The sequence below is a fragment of the Lissotriton vulgaris genome, chromosome 7 (genome assembly GCF_964263255.1).
Source record: "Lissotriton vulgaris chromosome 7, aLisVul1.2, whole genome shotgun sequence".
NCBI lineage: Eukaryota > Metazoa > Chordata > Amphibia > Caudata > Salamandridae > Lissotriton > Lissotriton vulgaris.
In genome coordinates this window covers 1152408604-1152422574 of record NC_141695.1, presented here as the reverse complement: position 1 = coordinate 1152422574, position 13971 = coordinate 1152408604, and positions in this window count along the sequence as shown.

Genomic DNA, 13971 nt, shown 5'->3' with positions numbered 1-13971 from the left:
TGTGTGCATGGCAGTGGTGGTTTCCCTGTGTGTATGGCAGTGGTGGTGTCCGTGTGTGCATGGCAGTGGCGGTGTCTGTGTCTGCATGGCAGTGGTGGTTTCCGTGTGTGCAAGGCAGTGGTGGTGGTGGTGGTGGTGTCTGTGTGTGCATGGCAGTGGTGGTGTTCGTGTGGGTGTATGGCAGTGGTGATGTCCGTGTGTGCATGGCAGTGGTCGTTTCCCTGTGTGTGCATGGCAGTGGTGGTGTCTGTGTGTGCATGGCAGAGGTGGTGTCCATGTGTGCATGGAAAGTGGTGGTTTCTGTGTGTGCAAGGCAGTGGTGGTGTCTTTGTGTGCATGGCAGTGGTTATGTCTGTGTGTGCATGGCAGTGGTGGTGTCCGTGTGTGCATGGCAGTGGTCGTTTCCCTGTGTGTATGGCAGTGGTGGTGTCTGTGCGTGCATGGCAGTGGTGGTGTCCGTGTGTGCATGGCAGTGGTGGTTTCCGTTTGAGCAAGGCAGTGGTGGTGTCTGTGTGTGCATGGCAGTGGTGGTGTCTGTGTGTGCATGGCAGTGGTGGTGTCCGTGTGTGCATGGCAGTGGTGGTGTCCGTGTGTGTGTATAGCAGTGGTGGTGTCCGTGTGTGCATGGCAGTGGCGGTTTCCCTGTGTGTATGGCAGTGGTGGTGTCCGTGTGTGCATGGCAGTGGTGGTGTCTGTGTCTGCATGGCAGTGGCGGTTTCCCTGTGTGTATGGCAGTGGTGGTGTCTGTGTGTGCATGGCAGTGGTGGTGTCTGTGTGTGCATGGCAGTGGTGGTGTCCGTGTGTGCATGGCAGTGGTGGTGTCTGTGTGTGCATGGCAGTGGTGGTTTCCGTGTGTGCAAGGCAGTGGTGGGGGTGGTGTCTGTGTGTGCATGGCAGTGGTGGTGTTCGTGTGTGTGTATGGCAGTGGTGATGTCCATGTGTGCATGGCAGTGGTCGTTTCCCTGTGTGTATGGCAGTGGTGGTGTCCGTGTGTGCATGCAGTGGTGGTGTCTGTGTGTGCAAGGCAGTGGTGGTGTCTGTGTGTGCAAGGCAGTGGTGGTGTCTGTGTGTGCAAGGCAGTGGTGGTGATTGTGTGTGCATGGCAGTGGTGGTGTCTGTGTGTGCATGGCAGTGGTGGTGTCTGTGTGTGCATGGCAGTGGTGGTGTCTGTGTGTGCATGGCAGTGGTGGTGTCCGTGTGTGCATGGCAGTGGTGGTGTCTACACAGATTGTAAGAGGACATCTACAATAGATTTAATATGTTTTTCAAGTCTTTTGAATCGGTTCATATTTTCCTCAACACAGTCTCTCATTGATTGAGCCTGGGAGCTACCATTTTTTGCATTCACCTTCTTTGGGAAGCAGCATGTTGATCAATAATTTTGCAGGAGGATGAAGACAGGCTTATTCTGGGGAGACTGCAAAGGAAAACAAGCATTTGCAATGCATTAGGCCTCACATTTGCAAGAGTTTAAGCTACTGCAATTGTAAATGACAATGTCTTTTATATATGTGTTTTAAAAATCAACACAAATAAAAGGCATTGTCATTTACATTGACAATAGCTCAAACTTTTGCAAAAGTGATACCACTTTAAAGGTGGCTGCACCACTTTCTTTAGACGCTGCTTGCCGTATTCAGCTTACAGTGAGCCGCGGCTACAGCGCCCCTTTCTTTAGACATAGCAAGCAGCATCTCAAGAAAGTGGTGCGGCCACCATTAAAGTAAAAGCACGGTATGTGGCGCTTTCACCAAAAATAAAATAAAACAAAGGTTCCTGAACGCGACCGCTGAAGTTAAAGCGGCCAGCCATAGCAAATAAGATAAATAAAGAAGTGGGTCTCTATAGTTAAAGTGGACCAGTCACCATTACTAATAAAAATATAAAAGCAGGCGGCGTGCTGCTTTGTAGGAAAGCACGCTGTGGGTGGAATAGGGGAAAATCATTAAAAAAGATTGTGCTCACAGACTTTAAATAAAGCAGACGTGTAACAACGCAAGTAAAAAGTCCAGTCCTCATGGGAGGTTACAAATGCAGACAGGGAGGTTACAAATGCAGACAAGGAGGGAGGATAAAGCCTATTCATGAGTCAAAAGAAACGATTTAGAAAGGACAGTAACAGGAGCCAATTGAAAACATGGGTAGAAGATGGGTGGAGCATCAAGTCCCTACCTGAATATAGCATGCCTCACAGAGCAGCATATGCGCTGCCCAGGCTCGACCTAAAAATATATGATTGCAACCACTGACGTTCTGACAGGACTCCTCTGCGCAACACAATCCATCTGATTTCCATTCCCCTCCTGGCACTAATATCAGTGCTCCAAAATTCACATGACTAGTCCGGGGAGTGTAAACAAACCAATAGTTACTCTTTGACCGAAACTCTTTTTCCCAAAATAGTGGCATGGTTGAGAAATGAAAATGTTAATGTGCGTGGGAAGCTGTTCGAAACCATAAGGTTTTCCTTTGGGCAAACTTTACAATCTTCTAAAAAAAAATGTTTTAAACGAAGTAAAAACCTGACAACTACGGTACATTAAACAGGTCTAATAAAGTATGAATCTAGATCGCAAAGCAAATGATATTGTACAAACTTGCAATTTTAAAAGGCAAACGTTAAGAGTAAGAGAGGAGAGCAATACAAAATCCTCACTCCGCCAAACGACGACGTATAGGATTAATGATATGTTACGTCTTGCAATTATGTATGCCGAAGCGCTGCTAAGATATTAGATATATCTGTACTGTCCACATTTCTGCGCACACAGCCGTAGCCGAAAGCATTGTTCACATAATGGTCCATTTCCCTTCACCAGGGAGGCCCTTGAGTGCCATCTGGGCATGCAGGTAAATGGTTTAACATGCCAACCTTTTGTCCTCAAAACACCGAAACGAACTACGCTAGGTATGCATGGTTTTGGCAAGGGAAAGTCAAACACTGAGATCAGTCCAGACGGAAGCATCAGCTCGGCGGCAAAAATGTCATAATGTCATGCATATCCGGAAGAGGTTTGTGTGCGAGACTCGCGCTCTGCGATGCCTTAGGCGCACCCACTGCAATGTTTGTGGCCATAAGTTAGTGAGCAAGACTGCCACGTGTTACATTTGTTTACATTTCAGATGAGAAGCGGAATAGTATTGCTCCAAAGTGATATTATGTTGCAAGTTGTGAACAACCAAAGTATACAATAGAATAGCGTCTATTGATTGTCCAAGTTACAGTCCCGGCTGGTATTTTTGTTGAACAATTCCGTCACCACAGATAAAACAGCGCGGTGTCTAATCGCAAGTACATTTCCTCAACCCACCAGATTTTTTCAATACCTCGATTGTTTCACTGCCATGCAGGACGCAGTAAAACAGCTTTCGCCCATCCGCAATTAAATTACTTAAATCCAAGTACACCGTTACGTCTTTTAAACATAATGCCACACACGCGAAAACTCTTGCAAACTATTTTCCACAGAATATACTCTCTCAAGACAGAAGTCCCCTTAGCTACATGAAGTTCCAATGCGAAAAACCCGCCCAAACAACCACCAGTCCATAAAACTCTTGAAAAGCCCAAATACGATCTTGTCGTAATTATACACCACACATTTATAATACAAGTTACCAAACTGCCACATATGCAACAACAACTCACCCGTTACCCCTAAACCAACATCAATCCACATCTCTTGTCATTAACACACTTGTTGCCCTGATAACACTTTGATTCTGGGCAAATCCAACATTGCTGTGCTGGATTTCCTTCGCTGCTAAAATAGAAAGTACTAACAAACAGGCAACAGGGTAAGCTCCGGTACTAACTAGCAATATTAAAAAGTAAACATTTTACTTCATGATGCACCAACAACGGCCTTGGCCGTCGAGCCACTTGCGGCGCGGGCCCGGCTGGGGCAGGCGTATCGGGGCCTGGACGTCTATGGCCAAGAACACCACATCGCACTATACGCAGATGATCTGCTGATGTTCCTGGCGGACTCGGCGGACTCCCTGCGTGGAGCTAAGGCCCTCCTGCAATCGCTGGGTAGAATCTCGGGCCTCCGAGTGAACTGGGAGAAGTCCAACCTATTCCCGGCCCGCCCACGGAGTGCATGCCCGCAAACTACAGAGGGAGTGACCTGGGAAGAGAGGAGCCTGCGATACCTTGGCACCTCGATCAGCATGACAGAGCCGATATCCTTGAGGGAAATATCGGTACGGCGATAAGGCACACTCGAGGGAATTTCGACTTTTGGGGCACGCTCCCATTGTCACTCATGGGCAGGGTGGCGTTGCTCAAGATGGTAACCCTCCCGCGGCTGCTTTACTTCTTCGGGACCCTCCCGATCTGGATCCCGGCGAGCTACTTTCGGCGGCTGCGATCGATGGTCATCGGCTTCCTGTGGGGGGCGGGCAGGCGCAGGGTGGCCCATGACACGCTTCTCCGCCCAAGGGCGGACGGAGGTCTAGCGGTGCCGGACTATGAGCTCTACTACTTGGCGGCGCAGCTGCAATGGCTGACACAATGGGTGGCGCGGGCCAGGAGAGGGGAGGACGGAGCGGGAGAACCGGCGGGTCCGGTTCAGGTGTTGTCCCGGATTGTCCTGGGACTTCCGATGGGGGATTTCCACCTCACTCAGGAGTTTGCGACGGCCCGGAAATGCTGGAACAGATATCGCCGGAGATGCGGTGTTACGGTTCCATACGCACCAGAGATCCCACTTAGACTCTGCGGGGCGCTTCCGCACGGAGGCTCATGGCGCGGGCTGGACGGCTGGGACCAGCAGGGGCTGTCATCCATGGGTGATCTGTACGAAAACGGGGTGATGTTGCCCTTCGACCTCCTGCAGGACCGCTTCGAGCTGGCGGGTGGGGACTTCCTCCTTCATGCGGCTTTAACGGCGGCGATCCGCAAACACTGGGGGGGCGGGTATTTCGGAGCCACCATTGTCCCTGGGCTGTCAGTACGTCGTGATGATGGCAGGGACGGTCAAAGCGGTCACGTGCCTGACTCGACGCATGGTCTCGGAATCCACCGCTCCGCTGCTGACCTTGAAGGCGAAATGGGAGGCCGACTTGGCGACTGAGATCCCCGAGGAGGCCTGGAATGGTATACTAGAGAGGGCCCGGAACGGCACGCGCAACGCGAGGTTCCAGCTGGTGCACTTTTATGTCCTACATAGGGCGTATCTGACCCCTGATAAATTACATAAGTACTTCCCGGCACACCCAGCGTCCTGTCCGCGCTGCCCGGCGGATCCCGCAGACTTCCAACACATGTTCTGGTCCTGTCCTGAGCTGGGGCCCTTTTGGGAGGAGGTGGTGGAGGTTCTGAGGGAGGTGACGGAGAGGGACCTGCAACTCACCATGGCACATTGCATACTACACTGGTTCCCACACACATCAAAGAATAAAGTCACTAGCAAGTTCCTGGACTTGGGGCTTCTCCTGGCGAAGCGGGCCATTACGTCCCAGTGGAAGGCGTCCCGGGGCCCCGTGGTAGAGCGCTGGAAGGCTGAACTGCTTAAATGGGCTAGATGTGAGGGTGAACTTCGCCTGCGGGCTGCGCTCAGGATAGACAATGACATGGCACTGGAGAGAGCTAGGGCGTGGGAGGGGCTGGTCCTAGATCTCACGCTCCTGGACGTGGAGGAGGAGGAATCCCCGGTGCATAGCCCGGCTCCAGAGGGACGCCCGCCTGACGGGGGGGCGGCATAGACCCGCTCTGCTACTACACTGCCCTTGCGTTCCATCGAGATGATTTACGGATGATTGCAGATGAATCCTGGTGCCATGCTTCGGATCTGATCTTGGTGGCAAGGTTGAGAGCTCAGTTAGGTGATACTCTGGCACGCCTGGGGGGGTGGGGGGTCTGGGCAGGGGCGGGAAGGGTTGGGGGGGGATCCTAGACGGGGGAGGCGGGGTAGGAAAAGTTAAGGGGGTTAAGGGGAAGGGGAGGGGGGTATGTTCAAGGAGGTTGTACAGAAACTCTTGGCTTAAACTGGACTTGGGACAGGGGAGAGGGAGTGGTAGGTCCGAAAAGCAGCGCTGCCGTTTCCCATCCGCTTGGTGGCTGTAGCCATGCACAGAATGCTCCAGCGCAGTTTCTTATGTACCTGCAACATTGCCGCTCGACCTCCGGGGTGCGAGCTGAATGGCTGTGTGATACAGGGGTGTGGGAGCGGAGCACACACTGAGCATCAAGGGGAATGGCATTAACTGTACTGAATGCTTATCTGTCTTTGCTGCAATAAAAAGATATTTACAAAAAAAAAAAAAAATGATGCACCAACAACCAATCTCCAGCCAAAACCACACGAACGAACAAGAAACAATCCCTCCCCAATGCACAACCACCAGCCTGAGTCCTACCACCCCCATCTTCAAATATGCGCCTACCACACGCGCGTGCCCACCAGCACTGAAATTAAACACCCCAACATACACTCCAGCTGCCTTTTGAGCCCCACGACACCCACTCCACCAGCAAAACAACACATTTAATCAGTTGAGCCTCCCCGAAAACACAGAGTGGTCCCCAGTATGTGTTTGCACACTCTGCTCCACCCCAGCCCCCTCAACAGGAGAGCCTCCCTGTCCTCCCAGGGACTGTTCCCCACGGGCTGCACTCACCCGATGCTTCGCTTGCAGTCCGTTTGTTGCCGGCTGAGCTGGTCCCAGCACGGGACTCCGCTGCGAGACGGGCGTTGGCCGGGGCGTAGGCTCGTACTCCAGCAGGGGGGTGCGGCTCGCAGCCTCCTCTGCCGTTCCTGCTCTCAACGCCTCCGGCACATTGGCGAGCCTCAGAGACGGCCACGGGCGTGCGCATGCGTAACTCACAACATGGCGGAGAAGAGGCCGCATAAACAGGGAGGAAGGACTAAGCCGGGGCTTCATGGATTAGAGCCGAGGGACCAAACACGAGCAACCAAGTGCGCTGGTAAAGAGGATGAGCAACAGCACCAAGGGCTTAGAGGAAGGACTAACACAGCACGTACAGATAAGATAAACAAGCTGCAGGTTTCTCCTCGTTCCGCGGCTGGGAGGCGGGACTTCTGGTTTGGCCGGCAATGCTTCCGGGTCGCCGCAGGCAGCACGGCGGCCCGCCCTGCACAGAGAAAAGAGTGTATGTGTGTGTGCGCGTGTCTGCGGGAGGCAGCTTTCCAGGAGACAGGACCTGGCCGTGCGCGTGGCCCGCTCGAATCACCTCCTTCGGCAGAAATGCGCGCGGCCAGGTGCTGTCTCCTCGAAAGCAGCGCCCTTCACAATAGATCTCGTGCCGTGACAGCGCTTCGCGCTGTAAACGGCACAAGACCTAAAAACAGAGCGTTATAGATACAATTCCGTTACGTGTTTTTCTTTCACCCGGAAAAGCAAGAAAATTAAGACAAAATCAAGAAAAATACTGTAATGTAAAAGTTTGTAAATATTTAACAAAATGTGACCAAGTTGTTGTGTAAAAATTGATGCATAAGACTGTAAGACAGTATAAGTCAATACAGAGCAAGTAACTAGAAACACAGAAAGCTATATAAATATTAATTTTGACAATAAAGTGTTTGCCAGTGTGTTTCAGTGGGTTTTGACAATAAAAGTTTGAAGAAAATGCTTTAATAGTGTAATAGCGCTGTGTTTGTCAGCGCGGTGTGACCAACAAGGACTTTGCTGTGCTTGTCAGCGCATTTCGAGCAGCAAGCAAAATGAAAGCAGAGACGAAGAAATAGAGCTGTGTTTGTCAGCGTGATGACACAAACTGAATTTTGCTGTGTTTTTCAGCGTGTTACGAGCAGAAAGCAAGTTGAAAGTCAGTCTTTAAATAAACGAAGCAGAGTAGAAGTTGTTCTCCATGAAAACATAGTCAGAGGGTTGTTATGACAACATCCACACAGACGTAAGAACGCTGAAGCCAGAGAGAAAGCGTCTATACGTAGTCAAGGAAACCAGGATGCTGCACACACACAAGTAGAAGCGCTGGTGTCAAAGAGGAAGCATCTGAGCGTTGCCAAGGAGACCAGTATGATGACTTGTAGACGCGTTGATGCGACGTGCAGTAAAGGAACTCGGAGAAGCTCAGCGGAGTGCAGTGCGTGAAAAATTCATAAGATGCATGCGTTTAAAAGTTGTTTTGAATCATAAAGAGAGAAAAATATTTTGCTACGAGTGTAGAAAAGCGCTGAAGGAAGTTCATATGAGGAATAAGAGCAGAGCAATGTTAAGCTGCTGGGGTAATTGGCAGAAAGTACGTAGTTCGTAGTGAAAGTTTTGTTAAAATTAAAAGTACACGGCACAGTACCTTATTTCTTCATAAAGCTTTTCCACAGCTGTAATTGTGTTAGGACGCTTGAAAAGATACATTTCAGCATGTAGACGTGAAGAGTAAATGAAGGTTTAAAGGATTCTTCAAGATTCTCCACAGCTCACAGAGATGTCATCAGATTCTCTACTGCTTACAGAGGTGTCTTCATTTTTTATTTTTTTTAAATCTTTTTATTATTTCAAAAATACAAACAGACATGAGGTAGGACCATCATCAGTACAAAGAGTCCGACATTCAATAATAGAATAAACATCGACAGTGACCCAGCAATCTAAAAAGGCAAACATCAAAGTCTTAGTCAAGGTCGCAATGCCCCTGTTCTAGGCCTGCCGTTGCAGTGGCAAGCTCCCTTGTTCAGCATTCCATTACATATGAAAGTCTGGGCTCTAGGTCATTATTCAGCACCACAGGCAGGTCTGCCCTCCTTGTCTAACTACCCCTAACCCCCACCCCTGCCGCTGGCGCTACTATCTAAAAGAGGGAGTGTTAATAAAAGGCTACCCTAGTGTGCAGGGTGTGTGCAGGCTGTCGCACCAATATTATTAGTAAATACTGCGACTACCATGGAAGTCGGGAGTCATCTCCCCTGCTAATCTCCCCAAGGCCAAAGAAAGTCGCATATTGGTGTTCATCCTCCGTCGGCGCGCCGGAGTCCGAGTCAGTGTCTAAATCTGATGTCCGGAGCTCTATCACCAAAGCCTCCCACGCCCGTGCCGCCTCCAGCGCCCTATCGCTATGGGACCTATGGGTCTGTTGCAATCGAACCGAATTCTCGCTGCCCGCCCACATAAGCAGTGCCGCCTTCCCTCTAACGTAGCTAGGGCCAACCGCCGCCTTCCAGAGAGATGTAATTTCCCTCTTAGCCAGAAGGAATCCTAGGTCTACAAACTTGCTAGATATCTTATTTTTGCTAGTGTGTGGAAACCAGTGTAACAGGCAAGCTCCCTTATCCGTAGTAATCTGTCGCCCAGTTACTCTGCAAAGTAAATTGGTTATCTCCTCCCAATATGAGCCCAACTGCGGACAGTCCCACAGCATATGGCTCAAGTCCGCGCCCTGCAGTCTGCATCGGGGGCATAGCGCCGTGTCGAACTGGAAATACTGATTAATTTTAGCTGGTGTAAGGTATGCCCTATGTAATATGAAAAATTGGATCAGCTAGAACCTAGCATTCCTGGTCCTCTTCCATGCTCTTGTAATTATCTGCGACCAGGCCGTGTCGGGTATTGCTTTATCTAAGTCCGTCGCCCATTGCTCCCGTAGCTTTTGTAACGGGTTAAGCCCCTCTCCCAGCAAACATTTATATAGGCAAGTAACCGCCTTATATGTGCCCGCTGCCATCACTACGTATTGACACGCTCCGCTTGTTGGCAGTTCTGAGAGGCCAGCACCCCAATGCCTCTGTATGGCGGTGATCAGTGCCGCGTGTATCAGGAAATGGCAGTGCGGGAGACCAAAAGTCTCCTGCAACGTGCTATAGGGTAACAGCTCGCCATCTGCATACAGGCCACCCACCATCTGTAGGCCCAGCTCTTCCCATTCCGCAAGGGCGAACCAATCCCCACCATGCGGCAACGCCGTACACATGCCCAGCGGCATCGCGGGAGAGTATGGGCGCTGCACCCCAATTCTATTGTGGAACCGTTTCCAACAATGCCGTAGGGTCCCCTCAACAATCGAGAAATCAGTAGTCCGCAGGTGCTGTTGCAGGACCAGAAAGACACCCTTTGTGGCCCCCGAAACTCCAACGCCACCGCCTGGGTAAGAAATTGGAATTGCGCAGCCAAGTAGTACAATCCGAAATCCGGGACAGCAATGCCCCCCTCAGCTCTCGGCCGCATCAAAGTATCCAACGCCACCCTGCACCTTCCTGCACCCCAGATAAAGCTACCCACCGCAGCACAGACTTGTCGAAAAAGAGCAACTGATATTCGTATCTGTAGTGTCCGGAAGAAGTATAAGAGTCGAGGAAGTGCCACCATCTTTAGCAACGCCACACAATCTGCCAAGGACAGTGGCAGGGTCCCCGAGAACCGCATGCTACCTGAGGCCTCTCAATGCTCTACCGATGTTACATTCAAGGAGATCCTCCTGAACATGATACACATGCGTTCCCAAATATGGAAGGCACCTAGGCTCCCACGCCCGATCAGGCGGTAGTGTGGGCAGGACATATGTTCTGGACACCGGGAACACGCAAGTCTTCGCCCAGTTAACCCGCAGTCCCGAGATGTCCCCAAAACAATCGAGGAGGGAGCGCGCCCCTTCCAGGGCCTCCCCCGCATCTCCCAGAAACATTAAGAGGTCGTCCGCATAAAGTAGATATAGTGCGCTTGGTTGTTAAGTCGTAAGCCGCGGTACGCCCCTCCCATCCTAGCGCGCGCCGCCAATGGCTCTACCGCGAGGGAAAACAACAGCGGGGAGAGCGGGCAGCCCTGTCTAGTGCCCCGCCCCACAGGATAAGAGGAGGAAACAACTCTACCAACTCGAACCCTAGCGGTCGCCGGCGAATACAAAATTTCAGTCCAGCGGACATAACCGGCCCCAAGTCCAAAGGCTGCCATGACTGAGAACAGATATGGCCATTCCAGGCTGTCGAACGCCTTAGCAATATCAACTGAAAGGACCATTGCCTGCCCTTCCACCCCAGAGTCTCCATCCAATAGCCCTATCAACCGACGTATGCTGCTGGCAGTATTTCGAGTCGGGATACAGCCGGGTTGATCAGAATGCACCAATTGCGTCATAAAGGGGAGGAGTCTAGTGGCCAGCACTCGGCTCAGTATTTTATAGTCGGTGGAGAGCATAGATAGAGGCCTGTACGCAGCAGGGTCAGTCGGGGGCTTCCCCGGCTTAAGGAGAGGAACAATAATAGCCTCTCTAGTAGAGGCCGGCAGTATCCCCTTTTGTCTAGCCTCCTTGTACATCGCCAATAGTCTGGGAGCCAGGAGGTCACTATATGTTAAATAGAATTCGATAAGCAAGCCATCGCTACCTGGTGTTTTGTTGCATGCCAATTCCTTAATGGCGCAACCAATTTCAGCCTACGTAATATCCTGACCAAGGACCTCCGCTTCCTCCTCTCCAATCAGCCAATTACAGACATCACCAGTCTGTAATTGGCTGGTGTAAAGACTTGCATAAAAAGATCGAAATCGGTCATTATTGTGATGTTGCGTGTATTTCAAGCGTCCCGAGGATGAGGTTAACGCCAAGATAGGTAGGCATCTAGGAGCGGGGTCAGCCAGCCAAGCCAGTAATGTGCCCACCTTACCCCGTTCCGCATGCGCACTGGCCAAGTAAGCTCTATGATCGAAGCACCGTAAGCGCTCTACTACTGCCGCTACCGCCTCCTTTTGGGATTGAACCGTATTGCGTGTCCCAGAGCCATCGGAATGAGCTCTCTCTGCTTCTTGTAGGGCCACTTCGCCCGCCTCAACTTCCTGCAGTAGCAGCTTTCTTACTCCCACCCACTTGGAAATACAGATCCCTCGGACCACCACGTTGAAGGCATCCCATTCCAGGGCCGTCGTCGTGGAGGAGCCCGCATTCTCCGCAAAGTAGTGCTCCACCCCATCCCCCAACTCTGCGTGAAAGGCCTGATCCTCCAACATCTCCGGACGCAATCTCCAGGTCAGGACCCTAGGACGCTTTGCCACCCAACAGAAACTCACCAACAACGGATTATGATCCGATATGGTACGCGATAAGTACTCGCTGCCAACCGCCAGTGATACTAGGCCGGTACTACACAAAACAGCGTCCAACCGCACATGCAGGTCATGCAAGGCCGAGAAATGCGAGTAATCTCTATTGCCCGGGTGCTGCGCTCGCCAAATATCGATGAATCCCCAGTTATCCTGCCACTGAGCCCGAACCTTGGCTAGCCTATTAATCGGAGCCGTGGGTAGCGGAGGATGGGATCTGTCCATGGTTACATCGATAACTGAGTTAAAGTCTCCCCCCATCAACACTGGTGTCGTAAAATAATCCGCGAGGGCAGACGATAAAGTCTCCAGGAAGGACGTCTGTTCTACATTAGGAGCATAAACACTACAGAGGGTCACCTCCCGCCCATAAAGACGGCCTCTAACCGCAACATAGCGGTCAGCGGGATCTATCAATTGATCAATCATCTGAAAGGGGACCCCCGTCCTAATCCAAATCAAAACCCTCGCGCAAAGGCTGAGTAAGTGGTGTAAAAAAGCTGACCCCGCCATCTACGCTGCAGCGCTAGCCCCTCTGTCTGGTCCAATGAGTCTCCTGTAGGAAAGCCACCTGCACGCCCCTACGCGCCAAATAGGAGTGAACTTTGTATCTACGCTGCATGGAGTGCAATCCCCGAACATTCCAGGTCACGCATTTCACATCAGGTAACGGACCCATAACATTGATTTAAAAACCACACAAAACAGTCTTCCCCCCCTGGTTGCCAGGTAGTGGGCCCACTACACAAATACACAACACTCAATAGCTCCACATTCTCGATTAATCGCGCCAGCAGTCAATGTCCCCCAAACAAACCAATCCCGTCCCCAAACATTCCCACCCCACCCACTACATTACCCTCCCCCCCAAGAACAGGCAACAGCATAGTGAATCCCATCCAAACTACCCCAACTACGTGCCTCGGCTAAGCTAAGGCAAACTAACTAGTACCATCCGGTGAGGTTTGGATAGAGCCTAGGGAACAACCTACAATGAACTAGAATTGCAACCATTGCCCGCCCCAGAGTCCCCAGAAATGTAATACCCCACCAGAGCCCCCGCCAACATTGTCGCCTCCCCCACTCTAATCAAACCCAACCCAAACTCCCAGCCTTCCACGCATCCAGTGCACCACTAGGACCCCCGTCAAAGACAATCTTCCCAGTACATTCAGCCATATCAAAACTTCCAACCCCAGAAAAAGCACAAAGTCTACTCATCCAGCAGCCCATCTGCCATTCCAGGAGTAACCAGCGGTAAACGTACATCGTCCGATGCAGAGGACTCTGCCTCCGAGTGGCCCTTGTCGCTTCCAAGTTCCGAAGCCGTGGGCGAGGTCCTTAGCAGTTCTCCGGAGATCGCTGTCACTGCGTCCAGTACTCCCCTGCGCTCCATCACCGTCTGTGAGGTCGATGGTTTCCGTAGCTCCTGCCGTCGACGTCGCAGCCGTTGCGATCTGCGAGGCTGAGAATCACCGGCCAACTCCCGTGCCTCCACTTCTTGGCCATCCTTGCCAGCCCTGTAAGACTCCAGCCAACCCCATGCTTCCTCTGGCGTGTCATGAAAGCAGGTCTTTCCATCCAGCACGATGCGCAACTTGGCCGGGAAGATCAAAGAATACTTAATCTCTTCTACACGCAATTCTTTCCTAACAGCCTGGAAGGACATGCGGCGCCGCTGAGTGTCTAGCGAATAATCTGGGAAGAGAGTAACACTGCTGTTGTCAACCTGGAAGGGGCCATCACTACAGGCCCTCCGAAGGAGGAAATCATGGTCCCTAAAATGTAAGAGCCGCGCCACCACCGGCCGCGGAGGACACCCCTGCTGTGGAGGCCTAGCAGGGACACGATATGCCCGTTCCAAGGTGTAGAAGCTCGACAGCCCCTCAGGGGCCACCACCGTTTTAAGCCAAGTTTCCAGGTAGCTCACCATGTCCGACCCTTCAATCTTTTCCG